Genomic DNA, 17,815 nt, shown 5'->3' with positions numbered 1-17,815 from the left:
CCAAGGATGCGAGGGAATGCACCAATGCATGTGGAGATAACATGGCAAGTGACCAACACTTTAACATCAAATAAATCCACCTCCAAGTCCTTTATAACTCTCAAACACTCACCCTTGATTGGTTTGCAACTTTATACAAAAACCTGAATTCCTCACCATGTTGAGTCCCAACTTTGATACACAAGCTTGAGTGATAACGCGTACTTGTGCACCTCTATCAATATATATATGCCTCTTCAATGCACTTCCTCTTATGCCATGCATCCACAGTAGGGCATATATCAGGTAGCTCATTCAAAGATAGGACTCTCACAGACCCCCTAGAAGTCTCCTTCTTCATAGGATTGACCACATACTTCCATTGCCTCTATAACTTAGGATACATCTCCATGATTTGTCCAAAGGTAACAACCTTTCTACTGACCAAATCAACCCTTAAACTATAATTTGGTTGCCCTTCTCCCAAAGGAAAATTGGGTGCATTGTAACTTTGCTTGGGTTTTCTCTTCCTCTTCTCTTTACTAGTACTTGTTTCAATCTGTTTTCCTTTTTTATGGCTAGGACTTGCATCGCTCATTTCGTGATCTCTTGTAGCCCTCTTACCTACAAGCACGAACATATCTCCCAAATCATCCTCATTCTTCTCCAAATGGATCATGCTTACCACCTTTGTTTTTCCCTTCTCTTCAGCTATCAAACCACTTAGCCCTGCTTCCCCTTTGATCTCAATACCATAATCTTGAGCTCGAGAAGGAATCTGTGAAGGAAGAGGAAACATATCACCACACATTCTCTTTGGTTTGTCACATTGAAGGCTTTTATGATCACATTCACCATAGTTGTAACATTGAAACATATCCCCTCTTCAAGCCATGCCTCTTCCTCTACCCTCTGCAAATCCCTCACTGCATCCGTAGCCACAACCATAAACATGTCTTTGACCTCTTCCACTTTCCATCATATGTACACTGAGGTTCTTCATAAGACCTACCACCTCTTGCATCTCCTTGCAAAAATCATTCATATCTTGAGAATCTTGTTGATCATGTCTTGGCTCCCTAATGAGGATGCTTAGCTGCTCTACAACTTTCCCTTCAACGTTTTCGTCTACATTGATTCCAAGTTGATTAAGTGCTCTACCTTCCACTCTTTATTCTTTGCAATTTCAACCATCTCTACAAAGGTCTTTGCCTGCTTGAGCTCCACCTTCAAGCGTAGGCCTCTTCTCAAGCTTGCAAGGAACGTGTCCTTTTTTAACATGGCTGGAGGAATTTCATCCCCCAAAGATGTACACCACTTTGTCCATAATACATTGAATACCTTCACAAAATCCTCTATGGTGTGACTTTCACCATGCACTAAGTTTTTGATAGATTTTCATACCTTTTGTGGGTCTTCTACATGTTGAAAATGTGTGAAGAAAGCATGTCTTGCCATTTCATAGGTCATAACTTAAGGAGGTTGGGCTGATTGCAACTCTTTTTTGTAGCCTTCTAACCACTCTCGAGCATCTCCCTTGAAACAGAAGTAAACGATTTATAGCACCAATGCTGGGTCCTACTTGTCAGCAAGTAGGCAAGCAAACTTCATTTGCTCAACAAAACCTTTGGCACTTTCATTTGCTTTTCCTTTAAACTCTAGAAAACTAAATGCCATGTCTTCCAAAACCTGTAAATTGAAGGTAACTTGAAGCAATTCCTCAACGACGGGCACCAAAACACTATTGGGTATAAGAAAAAGGAGGACACCTCTATAGGTATATAGCCCAAAAGCGTTCAAACTTCAACCTAATCACCAAACGTATACCAAAAATACCTTCAATAAACCCCATACAAAAGACATATGCTCCCTTGGGAATTTACAAGCACACACCCACCCAAAGGACCATAGCGCATAGGAGCAAAATCCTATCAGAGCATGGATTTATAGCACACACCAACCAACACACAATTCATAGATACATGGCATCCCAATCTTTCCTCACACATTATGCAACCACTTAGCTGACATAGCCATAACCCTACAGAGAAGTAGTCGTAACTTGAAGAGCATAACTCCAATTGGGGCACTTTAAATCTTGGAGGAAATTTGTAAAAATGACTAGCAAGAATGCTGAAGATGATCAAAATTGATTCTACACTCCAATACATAAAAATTTAGTGCAAACAAAGAGCTCCCTCGATATGACTACACGTAGAGAAGGCTAGTTGAGGGCAAAAAACTGCATCCAAAAACATAGAGAAGCCAAAACGACCCAAAACCTACGAATTTTGAACTTTGGCTGAAATTTTTCATGTTTTTACATAAGTTTTACTTTTAAACAAGTGACTCTTCAAAAAACTCACTAATGGGAAAACCCGACAGTTGGCACTACACTAGCGACTTGCACTCCATGTACATGTGCTTGCTAAAGCAAGCTAAAAAACCCACAAAAATAAATCCACAGACCCTTTTGACATCGTGCATTATGTCCATATGTAAAAATTTACTGGGAACCCACGTCTTGCTTTCTATGCGGTGGAAAATCTAGATGCACATTAGACAAACCCGCACACAATCTCTAAAAAGAAGCACCTCAGGGATCTCTTGGGGATGGATTCTGAGAATCCCAAGCCTAATTTTTCTGCTACTTTCGCTTGCTGTTCCAAGCGCCTCATACTACTATAGACATAGCCAAGCTTTGATACCATGTTAAGATGTAGAGAAGGAGAGAGCTTGAGCTCTTGCAAGCGCGCACACACACACAAACACACACATACACGGAGGCAAAACCTTCTTCTTCACTAGCTCAAGTTAAGAAGCCTACAATGCATAAAATTGAAAATACAACATAAAGGGAAACTAGTATAATGGTCTAATGTGAACCACTAGTGAGTGAGATGGATGGATAAGTGTGCCTCACTTCAACAGGTAGACCGAGTTGATGTAGTTTAGTTGTGGTGACACTACAATTGGACTAGCGAAGATAAGTGTATCCGCCAAGGTGCGCCAATGATGATGATTTATGGTAATAGTTATCTAGGAGTAGTCCATGTTGAACTTGGCATATCAATAGGTCTTCTTTGACTAAATCTCTTAACATGCTCACAAACCTCTTGACTTGTTACAACAAGTCAACCTTTGTGACTTGTTGGGACTTACTTAGACCAACTGACACCTTGAACTATTACGACCAGCTAGCCTCTCGGCCTAATCTTGATTGACTAGTATACTAGTCTACGACTCACCATGCGCTGACTACACCTAGCTATGCCACTAGTTTGAGCAAGCAAGGCAAGACTTAAATTGAGGTCCCATCATGCATGCCAAAGAATGAGAGCACATGTGGTACAAAAACCTATTATGGTGCTTTGTGCGTAAAGAGTAGCCTTAGAGCAATATGCTCATAGTCTCACTCAAGCGTCCAACGACATATAGAAAAATGTGATAAACTATGAAAGAATAGAACTGGCGCATTGTAACAATGCAATGCAAACTGTGTAAAGGACAGAACTAGCACATTACGATAACACAAATTGTGTAAAGAAAAAAAATGAAACAATAGAAGACAGAAAACCCAAGGACTACCCAATCAAGCCTCAATATACTGCAAAGACCCCCAAGTACAAGACCTTGCTTGGTGGCACAGTCATCTCCATACCAGATATTGTGCTACTCAAATACAAGGGGGTGACGAGGCTAGATAATGCAAGGCCAAGTGTTGTGTGACTCTATATTTTGGCTTTATGACAGAAACTCGCAGAGCTATAATGATGATGATCTTGATGTCATAGAATCACATATGTACAATGATAAAATCGTTATCATCAGCGATGAGTGGATGAGGCAAATGGGTTCTACTATCACTAGTCCACCTCCTACCAAAGTGCTCGTACACAAGTAGCAACATTGGTAGGTCCACCAATCCAACAACATATGAAATTTCCCTAGTCCAATGGTCTAAGCACTATTCCAAAGTAACTCTAGAAGCACCATTGTAGCTGGGGTACAAAGATTGCAATGACTAAGAACTTAATTACTATCCCCCATAACAATCCATGGCCTTCCCAAGGCCAATGCATAAGCGAGAGAAGCCACCTAAAAAGATTGTTCACGGGATACATTAGGTTCATAGAGCTCGACAAGCTAGAGAAAATCATCTTAATACTAAATTTTAAGATAATGTATTATGGATGTGTGTCGTTTTGCACAAACATGGCTTGGAAAGAGGATATTAGTATAGATGGATTAGGGAAGGGATACAGAGGATGCCTAATTGAATCCAAGCGTACACACACTTCCAATGCTACAGTGGCTTTCTCAAGGAGGGAGGTGGCTCAATGGCTTGACCAAAGAACATGCGCGCACTTGCTTGGGCACGCAAATAGAAAAGAATCTAGGTGCGAATGTAAGTTTTGACGACCAACAAATCTTTTTCATGAGCATACTTGAATGAATTTGTATAAGTTATGTCTCCAAATGGTGTGAAGATCACAATGACATAACATGTTAAGGTCACAAGCCCTCTTCCATTTGACCCTTTGAATCCAACCTTGTAAACAATTGCACAAGACACTTCATATGTGGTTTCTTTTTAATTTAAAATATGTGAGTTCTCATGCAGAACACATAGAACTTGCATGGAGCACTTCCTTCAACTGAATGTTTTTTTTTTCTCCAAAAGAATTTAATGTCAAAACATTGAGTATGATTTCAATCATGCATGCTTTTCGGATGGTTTGGGCAATTTAATTTTCATGTTTTACCATTTTAGTTTGTCAATGTTATCCTTTTTTTAGTCAATATTCACAAAACAGAAAAAAGAAATCTATTTTTTCAAGAAGTGGAAAAAGGACGATTTAAATTCCTTCCCCATTTCAAGAAAATGTATAGATTTCTTCTGGTTTTCTTTAAGAAAAGCTTGCAATCTATCCAAATTTTTGGGATTTTTAATCAGTGAAATATACACTAATAGTCAGGTTTACTTTGTGAACATGTGTGTGATGTCACATGACCCCTAATCACATGCAAGACAATTGCTAATTAATGTGGGCTAAATATACTCTAGATCATTATCCTCCAAAGTACCTGAATCTAGCTTTCAGGCTTTAATTTCCATCAAGTTTGAGAAGTACCTATGCTCATTATTGTCGGCTAGCTCACAAATCATCTCTCCTCCACATCACGCCGGAACCCCTATGTGACCATTTAAAAAATGTTTTGGTTGATTTTTACACGCAATAAGTGCTAATATCTATCTCTCACAAATGTTACGGTCCCTTTTCTCAATTAGCTTTTTTTTGTTACCATTCTCATGTTCAATCAAGTAAATTTGTGCCAAGAAAAAATAAATTGCGGGAGCCTTTAAGTCTATCTTGAACACATCCCTCAAACCCCATGTTGGCTTTGGTTGGCCTCTCAGCCTGTCTAGTTTTCTGAAGTCCATGCTAACTAATGCTTCAATATTCCTACCAGGTTTATCCTTTTAAGTCGCTTTTCTTAGGTGTCATCTCGTAGGTTCATTTTACCTATGACGAGATGTTGGCTAGTTTTTCACCTACCTAGAGTCTATGCCAATCAAAACCCGCTCTATGCTAGCTCAAAATTCATTAACCAAAGCAATGATATTGTCTCCCTATTCACTTGGCTATAAAAGCCACCAATTGATTCTATGTTTCAACATGCTATCGATCTTGTGTGATCTCTCTCTCTCTCTCTCTCTCTCTCTCTATATTATATATATATATATATATATATATATATAATTTATTTATTTATTTCATGAAAAATATCTATGTTCATTTGACCATGGGAACAACTCCCTTAGAGAGTCATTATATACTAGGGTGGCATAACATATATAATGCATGGTGTTGTAAGATCAAAGTTTCAAGTTTAAAAAAAACAAGGTGAAAATTCACTATAGAAAGTGACACGAGTACTGTGAAACATGTGATATTATGGTTTTTTTTGGGGAAAAAAGTAACAATGAACTATTTATATTACAATATATTCCAAAAGCATAAATAATAATGATTGAAACAAGGTGAGGAGTCATGATGGCCTATTGAAGAAGGGGGAAGGAAAGATTTATCGAAAGTAGGTCTTAATCAGTGTTGTAGTTGTATTGTTTCAATATAAAATTGTATTGTCCATATAAACACAATTACAACTAGCGGTTCCAGCGGCTTACTGATCGATTTGACGCCCACCATTGTCTTCAACAACGGATTATGCTATAAACACCCTACCTAATGTCTTGTTATTTAAGGACTTATTTTTTAATGCCTTCATAAAAAAAGCCAGGTTTAATAAACATAAGTACATATGTGTGTGTGTGTGTGTGTGTGTGTGTGTGTGTGTGTGTGTATGTATAAAATTTACTAGAATTATGTAAGGTGAAGCTTCACTTTAGCATTCTAAAAGAATAGAATGCAAGAGAAGTCAAGCCATGTGTGTTGGAATTAGGGTTGCAAGAAAACACACACAGCTTGGAGAAGACGAAGAAAGCTCAAGGCACACAATAGAGAGTGTATTACTTAGTGTGCAATGGAAAAATAGATAGCCCTAGAGTGACGGACGTATATACAATGCACGGGGGGGGGGGGGGGGAGGGGGGACCTCCTAAAGAGGGAAAAAATGCCCCAATGGTCCTAGTGTATTCACACACATCACTACAACATGTAAATGGTAACAAATCCCCCCTGGAGTGATGCGATGAACGAGAGTTGGCACATCAGTGAAGGGAAGTACCATGCCCTGAGGACATGATCAGTTCACAAAGGGGAGTAAGCCCAAAGCTTTCCGGAAAGCTTCAAGCTTCTCATGAGACAATGCCTTTGTGAAAAGATCTGCAAGGTTGTCCTGTGTTGGCACATAAGCCAAGCTGATCTCTCCTGTTGAGAGCCTCTCCTTGACATAGTGGTAATGCACATCAATGTGCTTTGTGCGAGCATGAAAAACTGGGTTCCTTGCAACTGCCAATGCGCTCTGACTGTCACTGTAGATAGTGTTGGAAGTGTCCTATCCAACACCCAAATCAGCCATAAGGCATCTGAGCCATACACACTCAACTGTAGCAGTGAAGACTGCCCTATACTCAGCCTCACAACTCGAAGTGGCCACAGAAGGTTGCTTCTTGCTCAACCATGATATACATGAACTGCCAAGCATGAAACAAAAACCACTTGTGGACACTCTCGTGTCAAAACAACCAGCCCAATCTAAGTCCGAAAAAGCATCTAAGTCTGGCGGCAATGATCCCCCCTTGGGATAAAACAAGCCAAGATGTAAAGTGCCACTAAGGTAGCGGAAAATCCTTTTGTCAGTCTGCCAATGCTTAGACCCTGGGCTATGCATAAATCTGTTGACCTGTGAAACTGCAAATTGAATATCCGGCCTCGTGTTGCATACATAAATGAGGCATCAAACAGCATTTTGGTAAAGAGTGACATCTACAGGATCACTAGCATCATGAAGACTCAATTTAAAACCTGTTTCCATGGGAGTGGCAATAGGTTTGCAATCCTCAAGTCCAAACTTACATACAATGTCTCTATGTAACTTTTCTGACACAAGGCAATACCACCATCACACTGCTTAAACTGTATACCCAAGTAATGATGCAACAACCCCAAATCTTGCATCTTGAAAGTAGCATTCAAATCAGTCTTAAACTCAGCAATATGTCTCTCATTTGGTCCAGTGATTAGCAAATCATCTACATAAAGAACCACAATGAAAAGTACATCACCCTCACGCCGCTTTACATACAATGTGATTTTTGTTGGACTGTTACGAAATCCTCGTTTGACCAAATGAGTGTCAGTTTTTTCATACCAAGCACAAGGAGATTGCTTTAACCCATACAAAGCCTTCTTACATCTGCACACTTTGTCCTCTTGTCCTTTCATGACAGAACCATGAGGCTGCATTACATAAACTTCCTCAAATATGTCACCATTCAAGAAAGCAGTAACAATGTCTGATTGATGTACATCCCAACCAAAATGAGCTACCAATGCACATAGAAAACACACAGTAGTCATACGACAAGTGGGAGCAAAAGTCTCTGCATAATCTATGCCTTTTTGTTGTGCATAACCCTTTGCAACAAGTCAAGCCTTATGGCGATCGATCTCACCATCCGGCTTGTGTTTCAACTTGTAAACCCACTTCGTACCAATGACCTTTTTTCCAGGAGGCAAACCACATAAAGTCCATGTGTCATTTTCTATAAGTGCATCATATTTTGATTGCATGGCAACCATCCAATTTTCTCAATTCTGTGCTTCATCAAAAGATAGAGGTTCCTCAACATCATGGAAGCTAGACACAGCCAAAGCATAACAATCTGATGCATAAGATGCATGGCCAGAGCCTGAATGAGTACGACTAGACAAAGGTGCATCCAATTTACTGTCACGCAATGTATGCACCAACCATTTTGGCCCTTTCCTTATCATGTACATCTGCAGTAATAGGCTGATCTATAACATTTTCGAAAACCCCCATAGGCTGTGTATTTGCCTCATTGGAATTTACATTCGAACTTCCACCACTAAAAAGAGGCAAAAGAGTGTCATAAATGTCCTGTGAGCTTACATTACTGTCTCTAGTACATGACAGCAAGGGCTGAACAGAATCTTTCACAAACACTACATCCCGTGAAACCAAAATACACTTTGTTTGTGGATGATACAACCTGTAACCTTTGCTTTCAGCACTATAACTAACAAAAATACATTTGACAGCCTTATCATCCAATTTTCTACGCTGTGTTTGTGGCACCAAAGCATATGCCAAACAACCAAAAATACGCATGTGCTCAATAGAAGGCTTTCTATCATGCCATGCTTCATATGGAGTAATAGATTGCAAAGCTTTTGTAGGACACCTGTTTAGTACATAAGTGGCACACATGATGGCCTCAAGCCAAAAAGAATGCGGCAAAGCTTGACTTTTTACCATACATCGTGCCATTTCTGTAAGTGACCGGTTTTTCCTCTCAGCAACACCATTTTGTTGAGGGGTATAAGGCACTGCACATTGGTGTTTTATTCGACGACTAGCCAGAAATGCATTAAATTCATGAGAGATATACTCTCCCCCTCGATCAGAACGGAGGGTGCCCATAGTACATTTCGATACATTTTCAGCCATAGCCAAAAATTGTTTGAAGCACATAAAAACTTTGGACTTCGCTTTAAGCGGAAATACCCATGTATGCTTGGAGTAATTATCAATGAAAGTCACAAAGTAAAGGTAATTGCCCAAGGACGGAGTTCGCATGGCCCACAAACATCATTATGCACAAGCTTCAACCTACATGTGGCCCTAACTGAACCATCCTTTGCAAACTTCAAACGCTGCATCTTACCCAAAATACAATCTTCACAAACATGTTTGACAGGTGCTTCAAGAGGCAGCAAAGAAGCAACCATATTAGATTTCTGCAAATGCAGCAAACTCGCAATATTCAAAAGTCCAAAACGTGCATGCAACAATTTTGTATTTGAAACAGCCCTTGAATTTGCAACTGCATTTGCAAAATTTTGTCCACACTTGTCATACAAAGTGAGCTTATACAGCCCATGACACAAAAGGCCAGATGCACCAATTTCATCATCAAAACTGAGATCATGAATTGTACATTTGTCATCCACAAATTTGACTACAAGTCCGTCTAGCAAGTGCAGATACAGACAAAAGATTCTTCGTGATCCCAAGTACATAAAGTGCATCACTACAAGTGTGAAAGAACTGCCATTTTCAACAGTAAGCACAATCTGTCCAACCCCCTGAGCCGGATAAGAGGCATTGTTGGCACAAGTGACTGAATTCCCATGAAGGACAGACTCGAGAGAGGTGAACAATTCACGATGTGAGGTAATATGCTTTGTAGCACCACTGTCGAAATACCACACATGTGAATCTGCAGCAACTAACATGCATGCATCATGGACAACAAGATTGTAAGTGTACTCTGCACTAAAAGCCCATTCTGCATCAACATCAGCATCACAGTCTCCTTTCAGAGAAGACTCAACAATGGATGCATTTGTAGTGGAACCAGCATTCGCAGTGGAATCACCCTCTTTCTTCTTAGCCTCTTTGGAGTTCAACTTAGGACACTGCTCATTAGCTTTACAATAATAACAACGCATCTTCTTTTTGCCCTTATCACCAGAATTTCCAGATGAATTGCTGTCAGCATAAGCATTAAGAACATGTGATTTTCCACTCGTAGAAGAACCATAACAAGTGGCTGCATTGATGTTACCACCCTTTCTTTGAGAAGCAATAAAAGCATGTTCAACTGTATGCTGTCTAGTCCTGTTTTTTTTGGAAAGTGACTCTTGCTACAGCAATGTGCACAATACATCAAACTTGACAACTTCAGGATTTCTTCGGGTCATAAGTCTCCAAGTACAACAAAAGTCTGGTAAGAATCTGGTAAGGCATCGTGAACAGTCTGCACAAGGGAATTGTCTGAAATGACTTCACCTGCAGAAATAAGTTGCTCATTGATATCCTTGACACCAGCAAGAAAGTGTCCATATCATCTTCCTCATGCATAATCTTTGACTCCATCTCTTTACGCAGCAATGCAATTTTAGCCTCATCGTGACTTGCATAAAGACCATCCAGAATATCCCAAGCCTGTTTTGCAGATTTTGCTTAACAAATGTGAGGAGTAATGGTGCGCTTCACACACACCACAATCAATGCATGAGCTTGCGCATCCTTTACATCCCAATGAGCTTGTTCTATCGTAAGCAAAACAACTCTAGCAGCAGCAATCCTTGCAGCAAGACCTGCAACATCCTCAATATCGCCTACATCCTGAGAACCAGGACATACATCAATTCCCTACACAACATTACAGACACCCTTTGACACAAGAACATGTTGCATCATGTAAGCCCACATAGGGTAATTTTCCCCATCCAATCTGTCCTCAACAGCAAACATCTTGAACACATCTGTGTTGTTGTCAGCCATGGTAAATGCTGCACCTGATGTGAAAACTACCCAAAAAGAGGAGAAACAAAGCGGGAACAACACATGCTATATAGCACAAACCGTAGAAGACTGTAAGGCACCTATCATGCAGAAAAAAGCAATGATAGAAATTTTTCACAAAATGACGAAATAGCCTGTGCAATACTACCTGTAGTGGAAACGGAGGCTAAAGCTCACTATAATCGAAGAAAGTGGGCATGCGTGTGCTGGAGCTGCTGGCGACTAAGCCCGGGAGAACGCAACCTGCTCTGATACTAATAGAGAGTGTATTACTTTGTGTGAAATGGAAAAATAGATAGCTCTAGAGTGATGGGCGTATATACAATGCACGGGGGAAAAAAACCCCCTAAAGAGGGAAAAAACACCCCGGCGGTCCTAGTGTGTTCACACACATCACTACCACATGTAAATGGTAACAACGTGAGGATGCAAAATGAAAGGTGCAATAAAAGATCCATTTAATATTATAAAGTTTAAATAACATTTAAGGTAAATCTCAATCATCACCGAAAACATTGAAAGTATGCTTAACTCAACTCTCGTCTAAGGCTTCTTTTAGAAAGACAAAAATCAATGTGGTAATTTTAGTTAAAAAGTACGCTTTAAAGTGATTCTATAGATTAAAACCAATCAAATACAAATTATTTTGAGATTCAATTTACATAAATTGTATACACTGTTATGCATCTTGAGGTTTGGTTCAATAAAACTTATCAAAATATTAATTTAATTGTGACTATCTAAGCATGGAAATGAGAATATAAATGCTTTAGTAAGATTTTTTTTGTGGAGTTTGCTATGATTTATTGATCGATGTAACTTTTTGAAGTCATGCTCATCTTAATAGCTTATATTGCGTGTTAAACAAGAACTTTGAGTGTGCAGTTTTGCAATGTAAAAGAAAGTCTTTAAAGTTTTCATAAATATCACTAATTATTATCCCAAATAATTCTTAAATAGCCTAAGTGAATTAATGAGAGATGGTTTAGATACATTCATACAAGAGACAATTAGAGACACTTACTTTATTGAAGGTCTTTAAGCTAATAGGCCATGACTCTATAAATAATAAATAAGAGACTCACTTAGCTGGGATTCTTGTTAGACCTCTCAAGAACACCAATTAAATACCATAACAAGGCTTATATTTGCTAAGATTTAGAAGAAATTATATGTGAATTGTAAGAAACAATATGAAACTTCACATAGGCATTCTAAAAGAATCAGGAATGGAAAGTCAAGCCATAGTAACACTGTGAAACGAATGAAAATATTTACAAACAAAAAACAGAGAATTTTATAATTGTTTGTATGAAAAGGTAGATCTAATCACTATAAGGAAACAATAAACTTGCATAACATCCATGAAAAGGTGATGTAAGGAAACAATTGAAGGGACAACAAAGTTATTTTACAAAGACCCTTGCCATGTGGCGATCATCAAACCAAAGAATCCAACGGCTTCGGTGTTGGAACAACCTTGCACAATGAACCCTATGGCTTTCCACATGCCAAAAACAGAGAGGGGAAATAAAAAAGGAGAAGGCAATCAACTGTTGGGCCATCCAGGAACACCACTTAGATGCCCATAGCTTGCAAGAGAAAGCAGGTGCTAGGAAAGAAACTTGTATTCTATGGAGAAGGAAGTAACGATTTTAGTGGCGTCCTCAGCATTGCGAAAAGATAATTGGAGCCGAAGTTGGTTCTAAACCATCGTTCCGACAGAATCCTGGGGAGTAGAATCAGATGGGAAGGGTATCCCTTCACTAGTGTGAATGTGTACAGCTCTTGCAATGCAAAAGATAGAGCTAAACTATGGATGCATCTTAGAGATACTCCTATTGAAGGTGAGTGGTTGTTGGTTGGCGACTTCAACACGGTAGAAAAGAGCAGGGATAGAACAGGATCCTCCAGTATGTTGGATGGCTTGGAAAGGTCTAAATGGCAAAGTTTGTGCGAAAAGTGGGAAATGATTGACTTATGAGAAGTCGGCCCATGGAACAGCACGCCTGGTTTCACCTACACAAGCCTCCTGTATGCTCGCACTGCCTCCAGGCTGGACATATGCTATTGCTCACACTAAGCTGACTGGATTCTGCCATTGATGGAGATGAAGATAGTCCCAACAAAAAGCCTTTCAGATCACATACCGCTGCACATACATTTTAAGTACAGGGGAGGATCAGACCCCAAGAGGCAAGAAAAAACTGTTAGTAACAGGGGCACACCTATTCAGAGACCCTCTTTTCAGGAATCTAACCAAGAAAGCACTAGGTAAGCTTAGAAAAGATGTTGACCTCAACAAACACAATGTGTGGGACCTCTTTGCTCGGAGCATCCATAAAACAATCAAAACCTCGGGCCCCCGAATCAAGAGAGTTAGGGAGGTACACCTTATGCATCTTGCAGCGGAGGTACAATTGCTTACCTCCAAAAACTCCAATGGGCTTGCTACTGAGAATGAGCACAAACGATGGATCGAAGCCAAATCTAACCTTGCTAATGAGCAGTTAGAAGATATCAGAAAGGCAAGGCTTCTCTCCAAGGAGACTTTCCTTCAACCTGAAGCCTCTAATCAAGCTCAGTTTTTTAGGGCTTTAAAAATCAAGAAGAGCCGGGGCCACGTCCGCTCGCTCTATGATGAAAAAGGGACAGCAGTTCATAACCAGGATGAGATGACTCATCTAATGTTGAGCTATCTTAGTCAAATCATTGGACGGCCAGAGATCCAATCCCAAGAAGTGGAAGAAGCCAGAGGGACCTTACTTCAGAGTGTCAAGAATAAGATTCCCACTTAGAAGCTAATAGCTTGGAAAGGGCATTTTCCGAAGACTAATGTTTACTAGCATTGCACGCCCTTGGCAAGGAAAAGTCCCCTGGTTGGGATGGGATGACGGTAGAATTTTGTAGAGAATTTTGGGATGGTCTCAAGGGCCCAATCACAAGGTTGGCCAATAAAGCCATTGTCGAAGGGTCGTTGGAGATAAGTGTAAAGAGAGGGCTTATCAAACCCACCCCAAAGCAGATCTGTTGTTCTCAACTGAAACATTGGCGCCCTACAACAATGATGTCTGTGGCCTACAAAATTATTGCTAAAGCAGTAGCCCTCATACTTGTCCCCTTACTAAACAAGATCATCTCCCCATTAACATGGGTTCATGAAAGGAAGGTCCATTTACGATAACACCTTGGCAGCAATGGTGGGCATCAAAACGCAATTGTCACAAAGCAAGAGTGAATTCTGCTGCAGTTGGACCTGGATTAGCCTTATGACAGAATAACATGGACATATATAGAAGCCGTCATGGAAGCTCTGGGCTTTAGGCCTCGCCTATGTCGTCTGGTACGTGTACTAGGGGCTGGAAGCCACTCAGAGCTCCTATTCAACGATAGAATTGTGGGCTCTTTTGAGGTCAAAAGGTCTATTAAGCAGGGATGCCCCTTGGACCCCCTGATTTTTGCCATAGGATCGCCATAGGATCGCATCCTTTAATCATGACGCTTGAAGCTAGTACAGGAACGATGGGAGTTGCAAGGCCTGGCTTTACCAGGAAATAGCCAACTCCTAGCAAAACTTTTTGCAGACGATTCTCTCCTCTTCTTGAAGGCGTGCCCCCAAGTCATCAGGAAAGCTCTGGAGATTGTACAAATATTCGTGGTAGCTTCGGGGTCCAAGTGTAATATAGAGAAGTCAAGGTTGATCTCCCTATCGGAAAAATGACTCATTTGACCCTTCTCATTGGTCAGGGGAGATTGTCACAAAAGGGAATATCTTCAGACATATGGGAGCACCCTTGGGGGTGGACATAACTCACAAAAAATGATTCGAGTGGGTGCTTGAAAAAATCAAAACAAAAATGAGTAGATGGGAGTATGCTCTTCTCCCATTCCAAAGTCGGATAAAAGTTATAAATGCCTTTATGATTCCTTATATTGCCTTCACTAGCCCGCTTCTCAAGATGGCTAAGTGTCACTAGAAAGAGTTCTTAAAACCAGTAGAAAGGTTTTTATGGAAAAACAACACGAAATCCTCAGGCCATGGCAATGGGCCCGTTGGGAATCAGTTGCTTGACCGGTGAATCAAGGAGGCCTTGGAATTCTCAACCAAGTGGCCCCCCATGCAGAATCTTGTTGTGCCAAATTTGTTGTTTCCTTGGCTAAACAAGATCAAGTTTGGGTTGTCATGATCAAAGATATGATAGAAGCAACTAAACTTGGCTCAAAAGGTGGTAAATAGAGAGGGGTGGAGATTCATGACAAACTATTTTCCCTGTCGTGGTCTACCCTAAGACTGGGGGGCAGCTCAGGAGAATTGATTAAAAAATGGAATAGAGCAGCAGGAGTCTTAAAGTGGGGGGAACAAACCAGATACTTCAAGAACTCCATTTTGCATTGGTCCCCCTGACTGTCCAAAGTTGTAGATCCACCACAAATTCCCTATTGGATAGAGACAGCCAGGAAGCTGAATAATAAGGGTCTGAATTGACTTGGGCACTTCTGGGATAGTGACAACAAGAGTTGGAAAACCATTGATCTTCTAGTTACCCAGTACCAACTTAATAGCTTGGAGGTCTTGCTTGTCCACAAAGTGATGAAAGAGCTTGACAATATAGTGATGCCAATCTGTGATTCGGAGTTTGACTAGAATGCCAGGAAATGGCCCGGAAGCAGTCTCTTATGGAAACCCCATCCTAAATACATTTATCATACAATGATACATAAGAAGAATTGGTCTAGCCCCCTTACAAGATATGGAAAAAACCATGGACGGAGGATAGGTGGGAGCAAGTAATGGAGAACATCTAGAAGCCTAAGGTTCTGCAGCACATGAAGGTATTTTTGTGGAAGGTAATCTGGGGTGCTCTACCGACGGGGGTGAAGATTCATGAGAGGGGGATTGGCTCAGATCAATGCTTGGGGTGTAGGTTTGCTAGTGAAGATCTAGCCCACCTCTTTATGGATTGCCCAACTATCAAAGGCCTCGCAGGGAAAATATGCAAGTGGATCCAAAGAACATAGAAAATTGGTTTTTTCAAGATTGATCTATTCCTTGGAGGGAAGAATTTAGGTAGTCCTGCCCTCCTCATCAGCACTCAAATCGCCCGGTACTTCTTCTTACATAGCATATGGCAGACAAGGAAACGCCGTGTGTTTGAAGGAGGTTTCAGGTGGCAAGCTTCGCAAAAATTATACAAGAAATCAAAGTGCTAATATGGACACTCGAGTGCAAGCAACACTCGGAGGATTGGTCTAGGACTACTTGTGCCTTGTTGTCAACAGATGGCATGCTTAGGGCGAGGAAAAATCCTAGCCATCGGTAATTAAAAGATATCAAAAGAACATGACAATGGACTTTGTGTATCGAGGATAAGGGGGCGGGTTGGTAGGAGTGGCTGCCCTGATAGCCAATGTATTTTGGTCCCTCGATGATGTCATGGCTCAACATGAGTATAACAAGACCTTGTAATTTTTTGGGTTGATCAATATAATTCACTGACAATTGTGAATTTTGCCCCAAAAAAAAAAAAGAGGTACACAAATGTCAACACACTCTCACAAGGGCCTAAAAGAAATAATAATGAAAGTTTATTATCATTAGCTTGACATGTGGCACTAATGCTGTAAATTTTATCCAATGCTTTAGAGATGCACCCAAAATCCAACTCTTTGCTAAGGACTCCTTATGTAATTCAAAAGTCCAACCCTTTACTAAGGACTCCTTATGTACTCCAAAAAAACTCTCATTTGCATTGAAATTCCTTATGGCTGTGCAAAAGAATTTGCGGAGTTCTTTGGCCACAATATCGCGCAAGGAGAACATCGTGAGTCCACTATACTTCTAAAAGCTTTGGGAGCTATGCTTTTGGCCGACCAATAGGGCAAGACCATGCTTTGAGCCTGCCAAAAACATTGATTATCCTTTTGGCTTAAAAATTCTATTTTGTTTATTCATCTTGAAAAGTTATGCTATTGGGGGTAATAAATATGGCATTTTATGATTATGCAAAAATCCATCGAGATTGTCTATTTTCTAGTCATTTTATGTTGATTGGTGTAAAATTAGGTTGGTAAAATCTATTATAAATTGTTTTTAGTGGTGGCCATTTATTATGGCTCTAAAGAAAGGCAACATGTGCTCTCAAGATTTCACTTTATTGTATTTTAAAGTTGTTTAGGTGTACATTCAAGACTAAACATTGAGTTGATGGGCTTTTAAATTGTGAAAATTCTCTCGTGACTTGGACACCGTGTACCTCTCGGCAAGCCTTGGGATTAAATCAATTGGTTGTCTTTGACTTGATATAAGAACTGAAATTTCTTGTAATTATTGTTCCTAAGTAAAGATTGTAAAGGTGACACAATTCTCAGTGACATAAAAATCTAGACATTCTAATGGGTAAATGAAAAGCATCAAATAGGGAGGTTCAATTTTGGATTTCGGTGTCGTTAGATAGTATCTAATGAGATGCTCTCATCCGTTTCAGGTGAAAAAGCGGGAGCTATAACGTGGAGGAGAGAGAGAGAGAGAGAGAGAGATGTCATGTGCAAGTGAAGGGGATATTTTTTCTCATGTAAATAGGACCCTTTTTTTTTTTCCTTGCATCTATATACAAAAGGAATCACCCTTGTGAGAGGTTTATCTTCAAGAAGTTGAAGCTATGTCCTTGCACAACGATATCGCTTTGGTTAGTTTGGTTTTGGCTCCTTATGTCTTCTTCAATGTTGAGCATAAAGGGGAACAAGACAATTGGACAACTACAAGCATGCTACCTAATGTGGCATTTCAATCTTGTACATGTCTCCTACCCTT

The sequence above is a fragment of the Adiantum capillus-veneris genome, chromosome 14, assembly GCF_014529385.1.
Source record: "Adiantum capillus-veneris isolate H3 chromosome 14, ASM1452938v2, whole genome shotgun sequence".
NCBI lineage: Eukaryota > Viridiplantae > Streptophyta > Polypodiopsida > Polypodiales > Pteridaceae > Adiantum > Adiantum capillus-veneris.
Note: the sequence above shows the minus strand (reverse complement) of the source record.